Here is a 14,116-nt window from a genome sequence, read left to right on the forward strand (position 1 = left end):
GGGAATACCCACTTGGCTGTTGGTTTTTTACAAAACGAACAGGTTTCTATGGCGTCATAGATGTGAGAGTCGGGGTCCTCCAGATTGGGCAGTAGTGACCTATCGTGTACAAGAAATGACATCCCCTCAACAAGATAACCCTATTGAGTATTTATTTCCTGCAATGATAAATATGTAATACAGAGTGTGTTTATTGGAAGAATCAATAGTTTTATTTCTCTTCTTCCTTTCAAAGCTTGCAACAACACACACTATCGTAATTCTGAAATCATCTTTATGTCCTGAAGTTGGCTGGTGTATGTGACATAGACAGACTGCCCAGCAGAACCTCGAGTTGGAATGCTTGAAATTTCCATTGGACAATGAATGCTTGACAGCTCTGTAAAAATTAATCACAGCAAACCTTTGTATTATAAATGTATTATTGATACACACCAGTATTTCAAAATAACAGTGAATTCATGGTCACTATAGCACTGCACTTTAGGCCGATTTTTTTCTACCTATTCTTTTTACATTAAATTGTTCTTCATCAATTTGCACAGTATTAATGAAATAGTATGTGAATGGTTGTTGGCTAGGTTGAGTGATTGATGTTGAGGTTACATCTGTGTGTGTGCTCATTTTTTCAGTAATAGTGGAGCCATTGACTAAAAAATAACTTTTTATGAATGTTTTTTGATTATTCACTGTGTTTTCTTATGTATGAATACAATTGTCAAATAAATGAAATTGAGATAACAATTGAGATTTGTTAATATGTGTAGGAGTTTGCAACATTAGAATATTTGATAAATGCTATGAGAGGTGGTATATACCCCTGTGTATATACATTTCTTTGCGTTGAGATATATCTCTGAGCAGGCATGCAGCAAGATGTTCTCCTTTGATGCTGGTGGCAGCCAGTGTCTGAGATATAACTCTCAGCAGGCATGCAGCAAGATGTTCTTCTTTGGCTCTGGTCTCATCCGTGTCCCAGAAATAGCCCCGAGCAGAGTTGTGGCTTGTAATCCTTTGGCTTCGCGCTTGCTGCTTCACCCACCAGACAGCATTGAGGAGGCTGCAGTTTACATGCCTTCCAGATAGCTAATTAAGGAATCCAGGCCAGCTCCAGGCAGACAGTATTGAGGTGGCTGCTGGTCATGTGACCAGGCCCTGCCACTCAGTTGCCCCACCAGTTTTTCCAGGCAGCCTCTATTCCTTTGAAGTTGGTGAGCGTGTGCAAGTGGATCTTGGCATGTGACCTATGTCCCACCTACATGCTTAGCCCTGCCCCTTCCTTTCCTCTTTCCGTAACCTTATTTCCTAACTCTCAGATCAAGGGTGTCTATCACCTAGGAATCCAATGTGAAGGGCAGACGAAAAAAAGGCCAATTCCTCTTTGGACCTGTTCAGAACATGAGGACCCAGGACCAGGACCTCCAACATCAGGCAAGCCTCTTCGAATATGTGTTTCACCCCTCTCTCCCAACAGCACGTCCCTATTGATGTTTGTCAATATCCGCACAACAACCAACCATGCAGCAGCAGATATCACAGACCTCATCACAACACATGACGTGGATGCCATCTTCATTACTGAGACCTGAATAGCATCCACCTCCACCCACATCGTATATATCGTCCTCCTGAACGGCTACAGAATTCTACAAAGAGACCATCCAAACAAGATTTATGGAGCCCTCTCTGTCATTCTCATTCACAAGGCATCATGGCCATGTACCCAGCTGGACGTGGCCACCATTGGCTCTTTCGAAACCCTTTCCTGCCACTTCCCACTCACCCCAAAAGACACAATACATTATCACCTCATCTACAGACCACCCGAGCCCAACACCTCCTTCATCAAAGACTTCATGGACTTGATCACCACCATGTCTCTCATGCATGCCAACAACATCTTCCTTGGTGACTTCAACATTACTGGCAACCCAGCAACTAAGTCAATGAAGGAAGAAATCTACTTCGTACTTCATTCTGAACCTAACATAGCACATGAAAGGTAATATCCACAATCTCATCATCACTGCCCTGGCCATCCTCGATCACAGCTCTCTGATCCCGCTGGTCAAACTATCTTTCAATCCCCGTTGACATTAGTCACACCACACCACATCCCACACCAGTCAAGCAAACCCATCAAACAACACTTCAAATCATTCACAAACTTCCCAGTGGAGGCTCTTATGGAAAACCTTGCCAAACTCCACTTCACATGGGCTGATCTGCCTCTGATGAACCAGGACTGTGACTCCCTTGTCCGAGAACTCAACACCATCCTTACAACCAACATCAACCGTGATGCCCCAGTGAAACAACACATCCTCAAACCTAAACCATCTGCACCCTGGAACACTCTAGAATTCAACCTCAACAAATGAATCATCAGAAAACAAGACAAAGTTTTGCCAAAATCCTGCAGTGCATTCGATCTCGCCATGCTCAAGGAAATTTGTGCGACACGCTGACGACTGATCACTGCTGCCAAGCCCAACTACTAACAACACAACACACCATAGCCAAGGCCAACAACGAAAGCAGATCCCTCTTTAAAGTCATCAAGCATTGACTCAAACCCCTGCCCGACCCACCCATAAAGCACTCCATCAAATAATACACTGCCATCAACCCTTTCTTCATTAGCAAGATTAACATGAACCATCAACACACAGACATCAATGCTACAACTGGTGGCACACTACATATCCCATCTCGCAAAACCACAACTACGTGGACAACTTTCAAGACACTAACTATGGATGGAAGACCACACTGCCACCCTAGTAACCCTCAAGGGCACATCATACACAGAAGGCATCCTCTCTGCCCCCATACTCAAGACCCTTCTGACTGAAGCACTCCTCCCTGACAATCATCAACAGCTCCCTATGGCAAGGTATCTTCTATCTGCTTCACGATATGACATGTAATGTAGCTTATAAAGGTGTGATACTGGGTCAGCCTAAGATTACAGGAGCTGCCACTCATAAAACATGCAGGGGTGATGGTTATGAGGAATCCCCAGGTAGCACATCACGTTTCTTGCAGGCACCCCGGCCCCTAGAGTACTTCTCAATTCTGTATGTTGTTCATTCAATGAGAGTTTATCACAGTAGTTGGGAATTGCATGTGTTCTCTCCCTCTGTTTGTTCCTGTCTTCAGTCCTTAGCCACTCCAACTGTAGATACCCATTGTAGCGGGTATTCTGTTAATATCTGTGCAGTGGGCATTCTGTTGACTTTTGTGCTGATATTAGAGAAAGGCGTGCATGAGTAGGGAAAGGTGGTCCTTTTCTTCAGATGAAAAAAGAGATATCAACACTTTTGCATCCAGATTTTTTAACTTCTTGAAATTCAGATTGGTTATTGCTTGAAGACTGGGTCAGTGACAAGAGATGCCGACTATGGCACGGGATCTTAGAGGACACGGGTAGCTGCTAAGGAAAAGGGCTGCTTTGCCTCCAGCTGCCACTGTCCTAGACCCTTCCCAAGTATATCCCCCATAAAAACTGTGACAAGTGTAAGGACAACTGGTATGGATTTGGAAATACTCCAGAGCAATTCAGTAAAGCATGTAGGAAACTCCCTGAGGCAGGACCATTTACCATTCTGGAGAAGCGAGACGTCTTCCAGATTTGACAAGTGCTACAAAATGGCAGTGGCAATGCTGCTGAGGTGGTAGGTGGGTATGATTGAGTTGACTAGAGATGAAGTGAGTGTGCACAATCTTCAAATTCTTCTGAGTAAACAAAAATATTTCTAATCAGTTGTTAATCTTTGGGGTGCAAACCCACTTAAAGAGTGGCTCCGTGAAGTAGCACTTAAATGAGCAATTATACCAAGACCTTGGCTGTGAAGCCAGCGAAGTGGGCTGCACTCCCGTGACCACTGAGGCGTGGTGTATCTTCACTTGTGTTCAGTGTATGTTTAAATTCGGTAAGTATTTCAAACAAAACGGTTGTATATTTCTTCGAGATTTTATTCTTAATTTAAATTTTTTTTGATTTTTTAATCACTGCTTGTGCAGGTGCCATTGAATGGGGCAATGCATTTCGGAATTATCCTTCATCAGGGTCTTTTGTGTCTGGTTATCATAATTACAACATACATTTTTATGTCACCAAATCAAGTATAGCAAGTCATATTAGTAAACATTCCAATCGTAGCCATGTATAATTATCAGTAATTTGTAATCGTAACATTGTCCAAGTTCATCAGCATTACACATCACGTGTATTAAACTGCATTAAACATCAAATCGCGTGTATCACGTTAAACAAGTAGTAAATGTATACATTATACATACGTGTTGGTGTTGTTGGTAGTGTTGTCCGTGTTGTGGAAAAAAGGCAAAAGATGTATTTCCATTAACACTTATATCATGTACAGAATTCCAAGTGACAATTAATGTAGGTAGAGACCAAACTAACCTCTAGTCTTTTGCATCGTTATACGTTCGTGCCGATTGTGGAGCCCAGAAGACAGACAGTGCGGAGGTAAAATACTTATAATCAGAGTATGCTGCCACATATTTTCTTTGTTATACAAGAAGATTAATTTACCGTTCAGAGGTTGCAGTTGGTGTCCAGTGGCAACACCATGAAACGGGAAAGGGCTTGTGTAGTCGTATCTTTATCTTTGGCATTCTTTGCACCTGCCAATACCTTTTGGTATGGTCCAGTGAGGTGATGACTTTGAACTGCCAAACAATTCAAGAAGTTCACCAACTCAGGGTAACTTAGAGAAGTCTATACAGGGCATTCAGGCCCCATCAGCGTTTGGGACTAGGATAATGGGAGAGACTTAGACACTAAATTATCACTTTGTAACCCCCATCTCTCGAACATTATCATCTTTGCAGAGAATCACAAATCAGCAAGCTTCGGGTAGGGTCTTTGGGAACTATATTCCCTTGATGTTTTCTGATATGATGAGCAATGACATTTGGTCACCGAGGACTGTTGGAAGATAACTATTGAGAGTTTTGCAAGTCGTTCCCTTGGGTCTCAGTCAGGTTTTCAGAAATTCATGCTGTATTATTATTATTATTATTATTATTATTATTATTATTATTATTATTATTATTGCATTTATTGAGCATGGACCTAGCTTCGGGAAGCAACAGAGCACTTTACAATCATAGGGGTAAGAGCACAGTGAGGGAAGTAGAGAAAAGGGAAGTGAGGAGCTAAGAGGGGAGGGCGAGCGTGGGCAATTGGCAGCAAGGAATGTACAAGCAACCAGAGGACACACAACCATGTTCTGCCTTTTCAAGGATTTTCTAGGTTTTCCTCTTGGTGTGTAATGTCGGCAATCTATATGTGTATTTACAAACCTTCAACCAATTTACATGATAAATATAATATTCCTTTTATCAATTTAATATAGCTTTCATACCATGGCGGGGGGTGGGGAGGAACCGGACATGGGATTTAACGGCCCTCCAGCCCAAGCTTAGGTAGGCCTGAGCAAAGTGAGGGCATCAGCCCGGTTTGCGGGCCATTAAAGCCCATGTCTGAAAGCTATTTGGACACCAGGATTTACTGCTTTGCGGATAGTTCTTTTCTTACTTCCGACGCAAGTCCATCTCCCATCAGAGATTTTATTTTTGGAAGAAATTGCTGCTGCCATTGAAATGAAAAATTGACTAGTTTCTTAATCGGATGACAGCGGCCATGGAAAACATGTTCCAAAATGGCCACCATCATCCAAAAAGGAACCTAGTCCCTTTTCTAGGCTTCCTGTTGCCTCCCCATGTTAGAAAAAAAAGCACCACCCAGGAAGGGCCTCGGGTGGCTGGAACAGTGGGGGGCATTGTGCATTCTCGCCCGCTGTTCCAGCCACCTGATTGGTTGGCTCACCCTCCCCGGGTGCGAATTTGTATTAGACATGTATTTGGATCGAGCAATTTCTGATTGCAAATGGGCATCACTACCAGAACCTAATATTCTATCTTCTAGGTGTTATGTTAAAGATGTTTATTAAACGCTCGTTCACCCGAGGGCATCATGGCGCTGGTGAAGGCAAGAAGCAGCATAGCCCACAGTCAGCTACTAAAACGGGTATGTTTTCGAGGCCTTTCCAAAGCTAAGGTTATTTACCACATCTTTCATAAACAGGGGAAGGCCATTCCAGAGCCGAGCTGTGGCAACAGCACAACCACCAATACGATAGCGTCGAAACAAAGGAACAACAAGACGGCCAGCTGTGACCGAACGCAAGAACCGTGTGGGAAGATAGTGGGAGAACTTGTCACAGAGATATTCAGCCTCTTGAGCATGCAAAGCACGGTGGACCAGGCAATAGAGCTTTAAAAACAATGTGCTGGGCAACCGACAGCCAGTGTATCGAACGTAACACAGGGGATATATGGGTGCCACAGGGAGAGCAAGTGGTGACCCGAGCAGCCATATTTTGTAGTCATTGAAGCCACTGAATAAGACCCTTAGGTTGAGATAGATACAGAGAATTACAGTAGTCGATCCGACTAAGCACAAGGGCAGCCACTACTGCAGAATGAAGATGAGGAGGTAACAATGGAAGAACCTTCCTCAAGATTCTAAGAGGAAAATGCCCTGCATTACAAACAGCAGCAACCTGGGACTCCATAGAAAGTGAGGCTGAAATTATTACCCCCAAATTCCTCACCCTGTCACCCGGCACAGGAAGGGGACCCAGAGAAGAAGGCAGAAAGAAGACACCCATAGTGAAGGATCGGGGGGAGAGCCCACCACCACCATCTGCGTCTTATCCCCGTTCAACTTCAGCCAGTTGTGGTTCATCCACTCACCCACGAAAGCCAGGCACCCCCGCAGGCACGACGACATCTCAACCTGATCTAGATCTAAGCGGATCAGGATCTGAGTGTCGTGAGCAGACGAGTAGCACCTGACACCAAAGGAGTGGATAAGACACACAAGAGGCCAGATATAGATACTGAAGAGAATCGGGGACAAGGCGGAGCCTTGGGGGACACCACATAGAAGTGCAACAATAGAAGAAAGGAACCGAGGAAGTGAAATAGTCTGAGTTCTCTCAGCCAACAAGGAGGAAAACCTGACCCGAGATTCCGACTTGGGCCAGGCAGTCAAGTAGGATGGGGTGGTCAACGGTGTCAAATGCCCCTGACAGATCTAATGCCGCTGACAGTTCTAATAAAATCAGGGCACCCACCCCTCCTGCATCAAGCAAACTGGCCATATCATCAAGAACCGAGACCAGGACACTCTGAGTCCCCCGACCCGGCCTAAAACCAGATTGGACAGGATCAAAAAGCTGCATGGATTCCATATAAAATGACAACATAGGGGAGACAAGAGCAGTGGTCGAAGTGAGCGGGAGCGGTCGGGAGCGGTGTTCCTATACTTTTTAAAATTACCTTGTACAGCTCCTATACTTTTATTTTAAAAAGAAACCGTGCCGGAATGGTTTTGTTTTAAAATAAAAGTGTAGGAAAAAGTTGAACCTTCACTTTCAGTGCATTGCACTGAACGTTCCCTTAAACAGCAGGTGCACGTGTTTGGGGGGGGTGTTGTGTGTGTGGGAGGGGTTGTGGCAATGGGGTTTGCGGCGAGCAGGGGCAGGCCAGCAGGGAACATAGTTTCACTACTTCTTTTCGTACAGTTCGACCACTGGACAAGAGACTCTAAGAGTTTCATAAGAAATGGGAGTAGTGAAATAGGGTAGTAGTTAGGAAGCACCAGAGGATTGAGTGAGGGTTTCTTAAGCAGAGGGATCACCTTGGCAGCCTTAAATTCAGCGGGGATAGTGCCAGTTTGACAAAAATTATTAACTGCACCGGTAATCTCAACAAGTAAATCAGAAGAGATATCTTTCATAATGACCAGAGGAATAGGATCAGAGGGAAAGCCAGACTAATACAGTGAATGGCAGAATGAACGTCTGACTGTGTAAACAATGAAAAAGAAGACCAGCCCTCAAGTACTGTCTGGCTCATAGGAGTGCGTGTTACAGGCACAGTATACAGGTCAGTAGTGGTTAGCATAGTGGCCTTCGCTGAAGGTCACAGAAATCTTGAGTGGGAGCAGCTACAGGAGTCAATCTAGCTACTGATGATAAAGATCACACCACTGTGAAGAGCGGTTGTGGTTGACAGATGGCAGATTAAATTTTCTGAGTGAAGAAGGCTTTTTTTGCTGCTAAAATGGCTACAGAGTATCCAGAGGCACATGATTTATAATATAATTTCAGACTAGGGTCATATGACAGCTGCCATTTGCGCTCAGCGTGCCTCATAGTGAGACAAAGCAGTTTAAGATTCTCCATGAACCAAGGCTGCATAATTGTGCATGTTATTTCCTCTGTTCTCTAGCGCAAGGTTTATTAGCACATAGATTCCATTATAGACCTCCTTTCATCCAATCAGAATGCTCACAGTACAGCCTATCATCTCTGGTCTAGACCCTATTCCAAACATCTGTTATGAGTACCAGTTTAATAGCATTCATTTTATTTTTTGGTTGCACAGCTCTATGTGCTAATAGTCTTATAGGTGTAACACGATTCTTCTGATTGAGCAGAATGGCAGTGCCTGCACTGCTAATCAGATGTGTTAAAATGTTTGACAACTAATTGACAACTAATTTAATGAGTTGTATATATGAGAAGGAAATGGGTTTGCCTGTTGTGGTGTCTTCCTATGTCACTGAACTAGGTATTTATATCGGAAGTTGTTGGAGGGATATTTTCCTGTGCCCCTTCTTGATAGATTTGCAAGGAAACCCAAAGGTTAGATAATTATCTTATAGGAACAATGAATATAGAGATGCACATATTTATCAATGTGAAGACAACGTTTGTATTTTTAAAGTTTCTTTTTTATGTGGCACAGTATTCATAAATAGGAGTAATAATGGCATTAGCAATGGGTGTCTGCAACCCCCAAATTTCAAGAAGCCCTCCGCTGAACCAAAGGTTCCTGCCTCCCATAACCCTTAGAATGTAGCTTATGGTTATTGAGTGGAGTTTCTGGACTGGCCTTTCCCCCCATCTATCTGTCTGTAGGAGAATGTTTACCCCTCCCTTAGTTTGGGAGCAAAATAATTACTCAAGCCATCTAAATTGCACCGCTGTTTGCTGTTTCTAGTGCATGCAGCTCAAGAGAAAGTGAAGGCCAGAGGATCTCATGTCACTCAATTTACTTAGGAAAAACATTATACCTGTACACAGAAAGCTCTTTAGGACAATACGTCTAAGATTCCTATTCTCACAAACACCACAGCCCATTACCTCTAGGAAAAGGAACACCACTGGCCTAGAACTCCATTTTACCTTTCTACCTACATCCAGTATGGTTAGCCCGGCTATTGTGGCCTTTGAACACAAGATTCTGTCTGAATCCAAAACCTTACTTCAATCCCAGAACTTCCATCGGGATAATCTATAGGCCCGGCTCCAGGAATTTTCATCTGGGTGGGCCAGGGTTGTGACCAGGGGGGCCCACATTCCATTGGGTGTGGGTCTAGGAGAACCCTATTCAAAGTGCTGGCGTTGATCCAGATTTTGCAGATCTCCAAAAATAAATTTGCACACCTCTATAAATAAAAGTACATAGCAAAAGAGAAGCAAGGAAAATCGTGTTGCAGCATCAATATACCTGTCTTCCCTTCCCATCTGCTCTCCCCTTTCTGTTATATCTGATCCTCCTTCACCTTTCACCATCCAGACACGTTCCTTCAGCTGCCCTAATCACTGTTCCCATTTACCTACCCTTTCACCTGTTCAGACCAGCACCCAGCATGCATTTCCTGGCCTGGCTTAAGAGAATTCAGGGCGATGCCTCCTGCTCTTCCTCTGAGAGGGCTGAGTAGATGGATGGTGTCTGCCCAACAAATACCTTCCTGAGCACTGTGGCTACTCCCAGCGGGCCCCGGAGGGGATGCTTGTGCTCCCTCCATCCTGTTGTGAAAGATAGACCCCCCCCACAATACTGAAGCAAGGAATAGGAGATTTTGTTTCCTACAAAATTACATTTTTTTCTAACTTTTTTTAATTTCATGAACAGAACATACCATGCCCAATCAATACAATCAATACAGGTAGTCTTGTTGATCTTAACAATATTTAGAGCACAACAACATATCCTCCAATAACATACACATGTATACAATTCTCCCTTCACCCACCCATTCCACAAATGCCCCCTCCTTTCCAACTGAACCCCTACATTAGTCCCATTCTGAATGTCTCCCATCAATGGTTCATGTCCAATATTAAATTTGAAATACAAAATGTCATTTTTTGTTGCATTTTCGCAGCACATTTTAATTGATTTGAGAGTGCAACGCTGTGCTAGGGTTGTAAGGGCTGCATCAGGAGGCAGACGGTGCTGGTTGAGGGTATCCGAGCCTCCTGGTATCGCTCCTGGTGGAGTTTGGCATGAAGGAGCAGGTGTTACTCCTCTGCCATGCCCCTATACATCATTGTCTGGTACATACTGTTTACATACTGGTTATAAAATGCAATTGTCCGAGATGACCCTTTGTTTGATGTTTTCACTGGTAATGAATGACACAATTTTGTTCAATAAATGTGGCCTGGATATTTTCAAAGTTAGATGTGTGTGTGTGTGTGTGTATCCTAATGCCTGTGCTGGCCATCTATTAAATCATGAGAGGTTTTTTGGAATAGCTTGTAATGCAAATTGAATCCCTTCTAGGGGCACCTACTTTTAACAGGCAAGGCATAGTGAAATTAAAAAAATATGCTGAGGATCACACACTTTGGTTGAGTGGTAAAGCCATAATTTCAGCGTAGCCTGAAATATAGATATTTGACCAAACATCTGCAGAGCTCAAGTTGGTACAAATATGTGTTGAAGTTTGGCTTTCAATAACTAAAATAATACTAAATTGTATACAGTTTACTTAAAAAATGCACCAGTCACTTGATAAGCCAACTTGACAATGTATTAATCATTGTAGAAACATGTTGATGAAAAGATTAAGGTGGGGCATTTTGTTTTGAATCCTGAACTGCATAAAGCAGAATTCTCCTGTTTGCGCTTTTTTTGCAAAAGGGGCCATTCATTAATTTTAATTGTTTCCACCAAGTACTGGAAAGGTAAAGATTAAAACAGGTGAAAATCGCTTTTGATCTTTACTTTACCATTACGTGTCTGGAAAAGTTTAAATCACCTCCACAATTAATGATTGTGGGAGTCATCCGCAATGGATTCCTTTTGACTCTGTCCGCTTTTACCACGTGTAAAAGTCGGTAGATCTCATAGGAGTCCATTGGATTTCAGCCAACTTAAAAATACATGCTGCTGGAATGCCAATAGGATTTGGCAGAGGGGCCTTGTTAAGTCTGATCTGCTCTTCAACTTCGCTTGGCAAATCATACAAAATCCTGTAGCTCATACAAAGTGGAGCTAAATGCATTTAGCACTACTTCTTCCACTCTGCTTGACCTGGAAAAGAATCCCTTATGACTGTAGCTTTATTTTCCCCATCCTGAATGGAAGCCTACAAGCTCCAGCATAGCAATGAATGATAATTTACAAAAAATCTCTTACAGACACAAAGTGAAATGAAATGCATGTCAAGGTTATTGTTTCACACAGCTTGTTCTGTATCCCCTTAATTACTAATCACCTAACAATCACACTTAAACAGCTTCTTAAAACCCTATATATTTTTTAAGTGCCACAGCAATGATCACTGCCTTTTTTACCTTTTCTCATTTCTAATTTATTTATTTATTGAATTTATTTCTAAAGCTCAATGACAGTGGCTCGGGGCATAAGAGCGCTGACATGACATACAATAAAAAACATAAAGCTCAGCGAAGCCTAAGGAGAAACCTGAGAGAAACTAGTGGAGGTCAAGGATCCATTTACTCAAAAGGCAAGGTTTTCAGGATACGTTTGAACCTGGGAAGACTGGCACACAGCCTCAAATCAGGCAGGAGAGTATTCCACAAGTGAGGAATTGTGGCTGGGAAGCATCCCTTTTGCACCTGTACCAGTTTGGCCTTTGGGGTGAAAAGCAACCCTGTGTTATTGGATCTTAGATTACGGTTAGATTACGGCTTTTAGATAGCCACTTCAACTGTGCTGCCATATAAAAAGGGCTTATTCCATACATACAAGCCCCTGAAATGCAAAGGGTACGAAACTTGATTCTCTTTGTAATAGGGAGTCAATGTAATGCTCGGTTTGCTGTTGAGACATGATCTGTTTTGCGCATCCCCATAACGACCCTAACTGCATTGGTCTGGACAGCTTGCAGACGATTGAGCTCTCCTTTGCCTACCCCATGTAGACTGCTGCCACAGAAGTCCGGGCGGCTCCCTATGATCGCCCTGGCTAGGGTGGCACAACTGCAGGCCTCAAGGAATTGTCTGAGTTGTGCCAAAAGTATAATGTAATATAATGTGGAGTTTGACACTAGGCTGCTGATATGGGACCTCAATCGTGACTCCCAAGGTTTTTATTGTTTTTTCAAAGTGGGGAGCAGACAGTCTGTGATTTGAAAGAATGAATAGGACTGATCAAGCTGGCGCCACTTGGGGCTGGTGCCCAGGATAGTAATCTCAGTTTTGAAGTTATTCAGGGCTAGGTCATTATACAGCATCCAGAGCTCTATTTGGTTGTATGTGGCATTAATGACCTCAGTGTCTTTGGAGTGGTCACCTGATAAAGTGAAAAGACACTGAGTATCAACAGCATATTTGGCATAGCACATCCTATTGTAAATAATCTGCCTCTAAGACTTGTTAAAAGATACAACCTCAATGGTAGGGCATGTTCAGCCCTGATGTTTGCATGTGAGGGGTGATGGTAGAGTAGGGGAGGGGCATTGGCATGTGTCCCTTGTCTAAATGTTAAATCCACCTCCGATTGTACTCTTTAGTAAATATTGAAATACTGATTATTATTTATAAAAGATGTACACCTTATATACTTTGCCCTGGAACCTTATAGAAAACGCTCCTCTTTTTAGTTTATTTTGTGGGTGTTCATGTTTAATTTATGGCACTGCCTAAACACCCAGCACCCAGGATTTACATCATACTTTGCAAACTCTGTAAAGTTACTCAACAGATTAAGGTTATGACGTCAGTACTTATCAGTTTGAATCGTGAAACATTCTGTCAGAGTAGACTAGGCTTCCAAACAAAGATACATTCTATTTAGGTCGGAGCCCCATTGGTAAGTATGCATGAGAAGATCTAAAACTTGTCAAAACTTGCCAATCTAGCCTAATAATTTTCAGGTAGGGCCTTGTTGGACCAGCTCAGTGCAGCTTGATTCCCAAGGCGTAGCCAGCAAGATACCCACATCTGGGCATATACACATTAACTTAGGGAGACAAACAGAAGCCAACATGCATCGGCAAAGCCAACAGCTTGGGCTTTTGATTAGGCATGGATAGGCATTTGCCAGACACTTCCATAAGGGCACCACATGGTACCACCTGGTCATAAGATGGAAACAGCTGGAAAATGGTGGCAGTAACTGGGCATATGATGGCATTGCCTGGCAAATGTCTAATACCTATAAGCAAGCCAAAATGGATGGAATGTGATTGCTTGTTTAAGACATGACATGTGCAATCACAGAGGCATTGACAAATATATTGCTTATAAAATCAACTGGCTGAAGACACACATGAAGAGAATTTTATTACACCAGGAGCTTATTTACACAGGTAATTAAGTAAATAAAAACTCTCAAAAGAATGCTTAGATATAACACTGACAGGCCCTATACAGCAACATGTTTGGTGTTACTTTGTTATAGAGCTTGCTCATAGAGTTCTAGAATCTTAGGTTTTTCTGGTGAGGTATTAACACAGCCATGGCTAGTCATTAGGTGGGTAAATGAACAGACACACCCATAGGATGTGTGTTTCTTCTCACATTTTATCGCCATTCTAGCTGTGTTTCACTGCATGCGTTCTGGTTGTACCTAATAGGTAAAAAGTCTATGAATCAATTAAAACCACCGTCATTGCTCTGGCCAGCCTTGCATACTATTGTTTGCATATCAGCCTTGGCCCTGTCACTAATACCAGAAGCACGTCCCAAACTTCTAGACCACAGGGCCTAAAAATGCATGTGGTTACTTGTGTTCCAGTGAAGATGGAAATTGA

This window comes from Ambystoma mexicanum, chromosome 6q (assembly GCF_040938575.1).
Source record: "Ambystoma mexicanum isolate Mex_15411 chromosome 6q, UKY_AmexF1_1, whole genome shotgun sequence".
Classification (NCBI taxonomy): Eukaryota; Metazoa; Chordata; class Amphibia; order Caudata; family Ambystomatidae; genus Ambystoma; species Ambystoma mexicanum.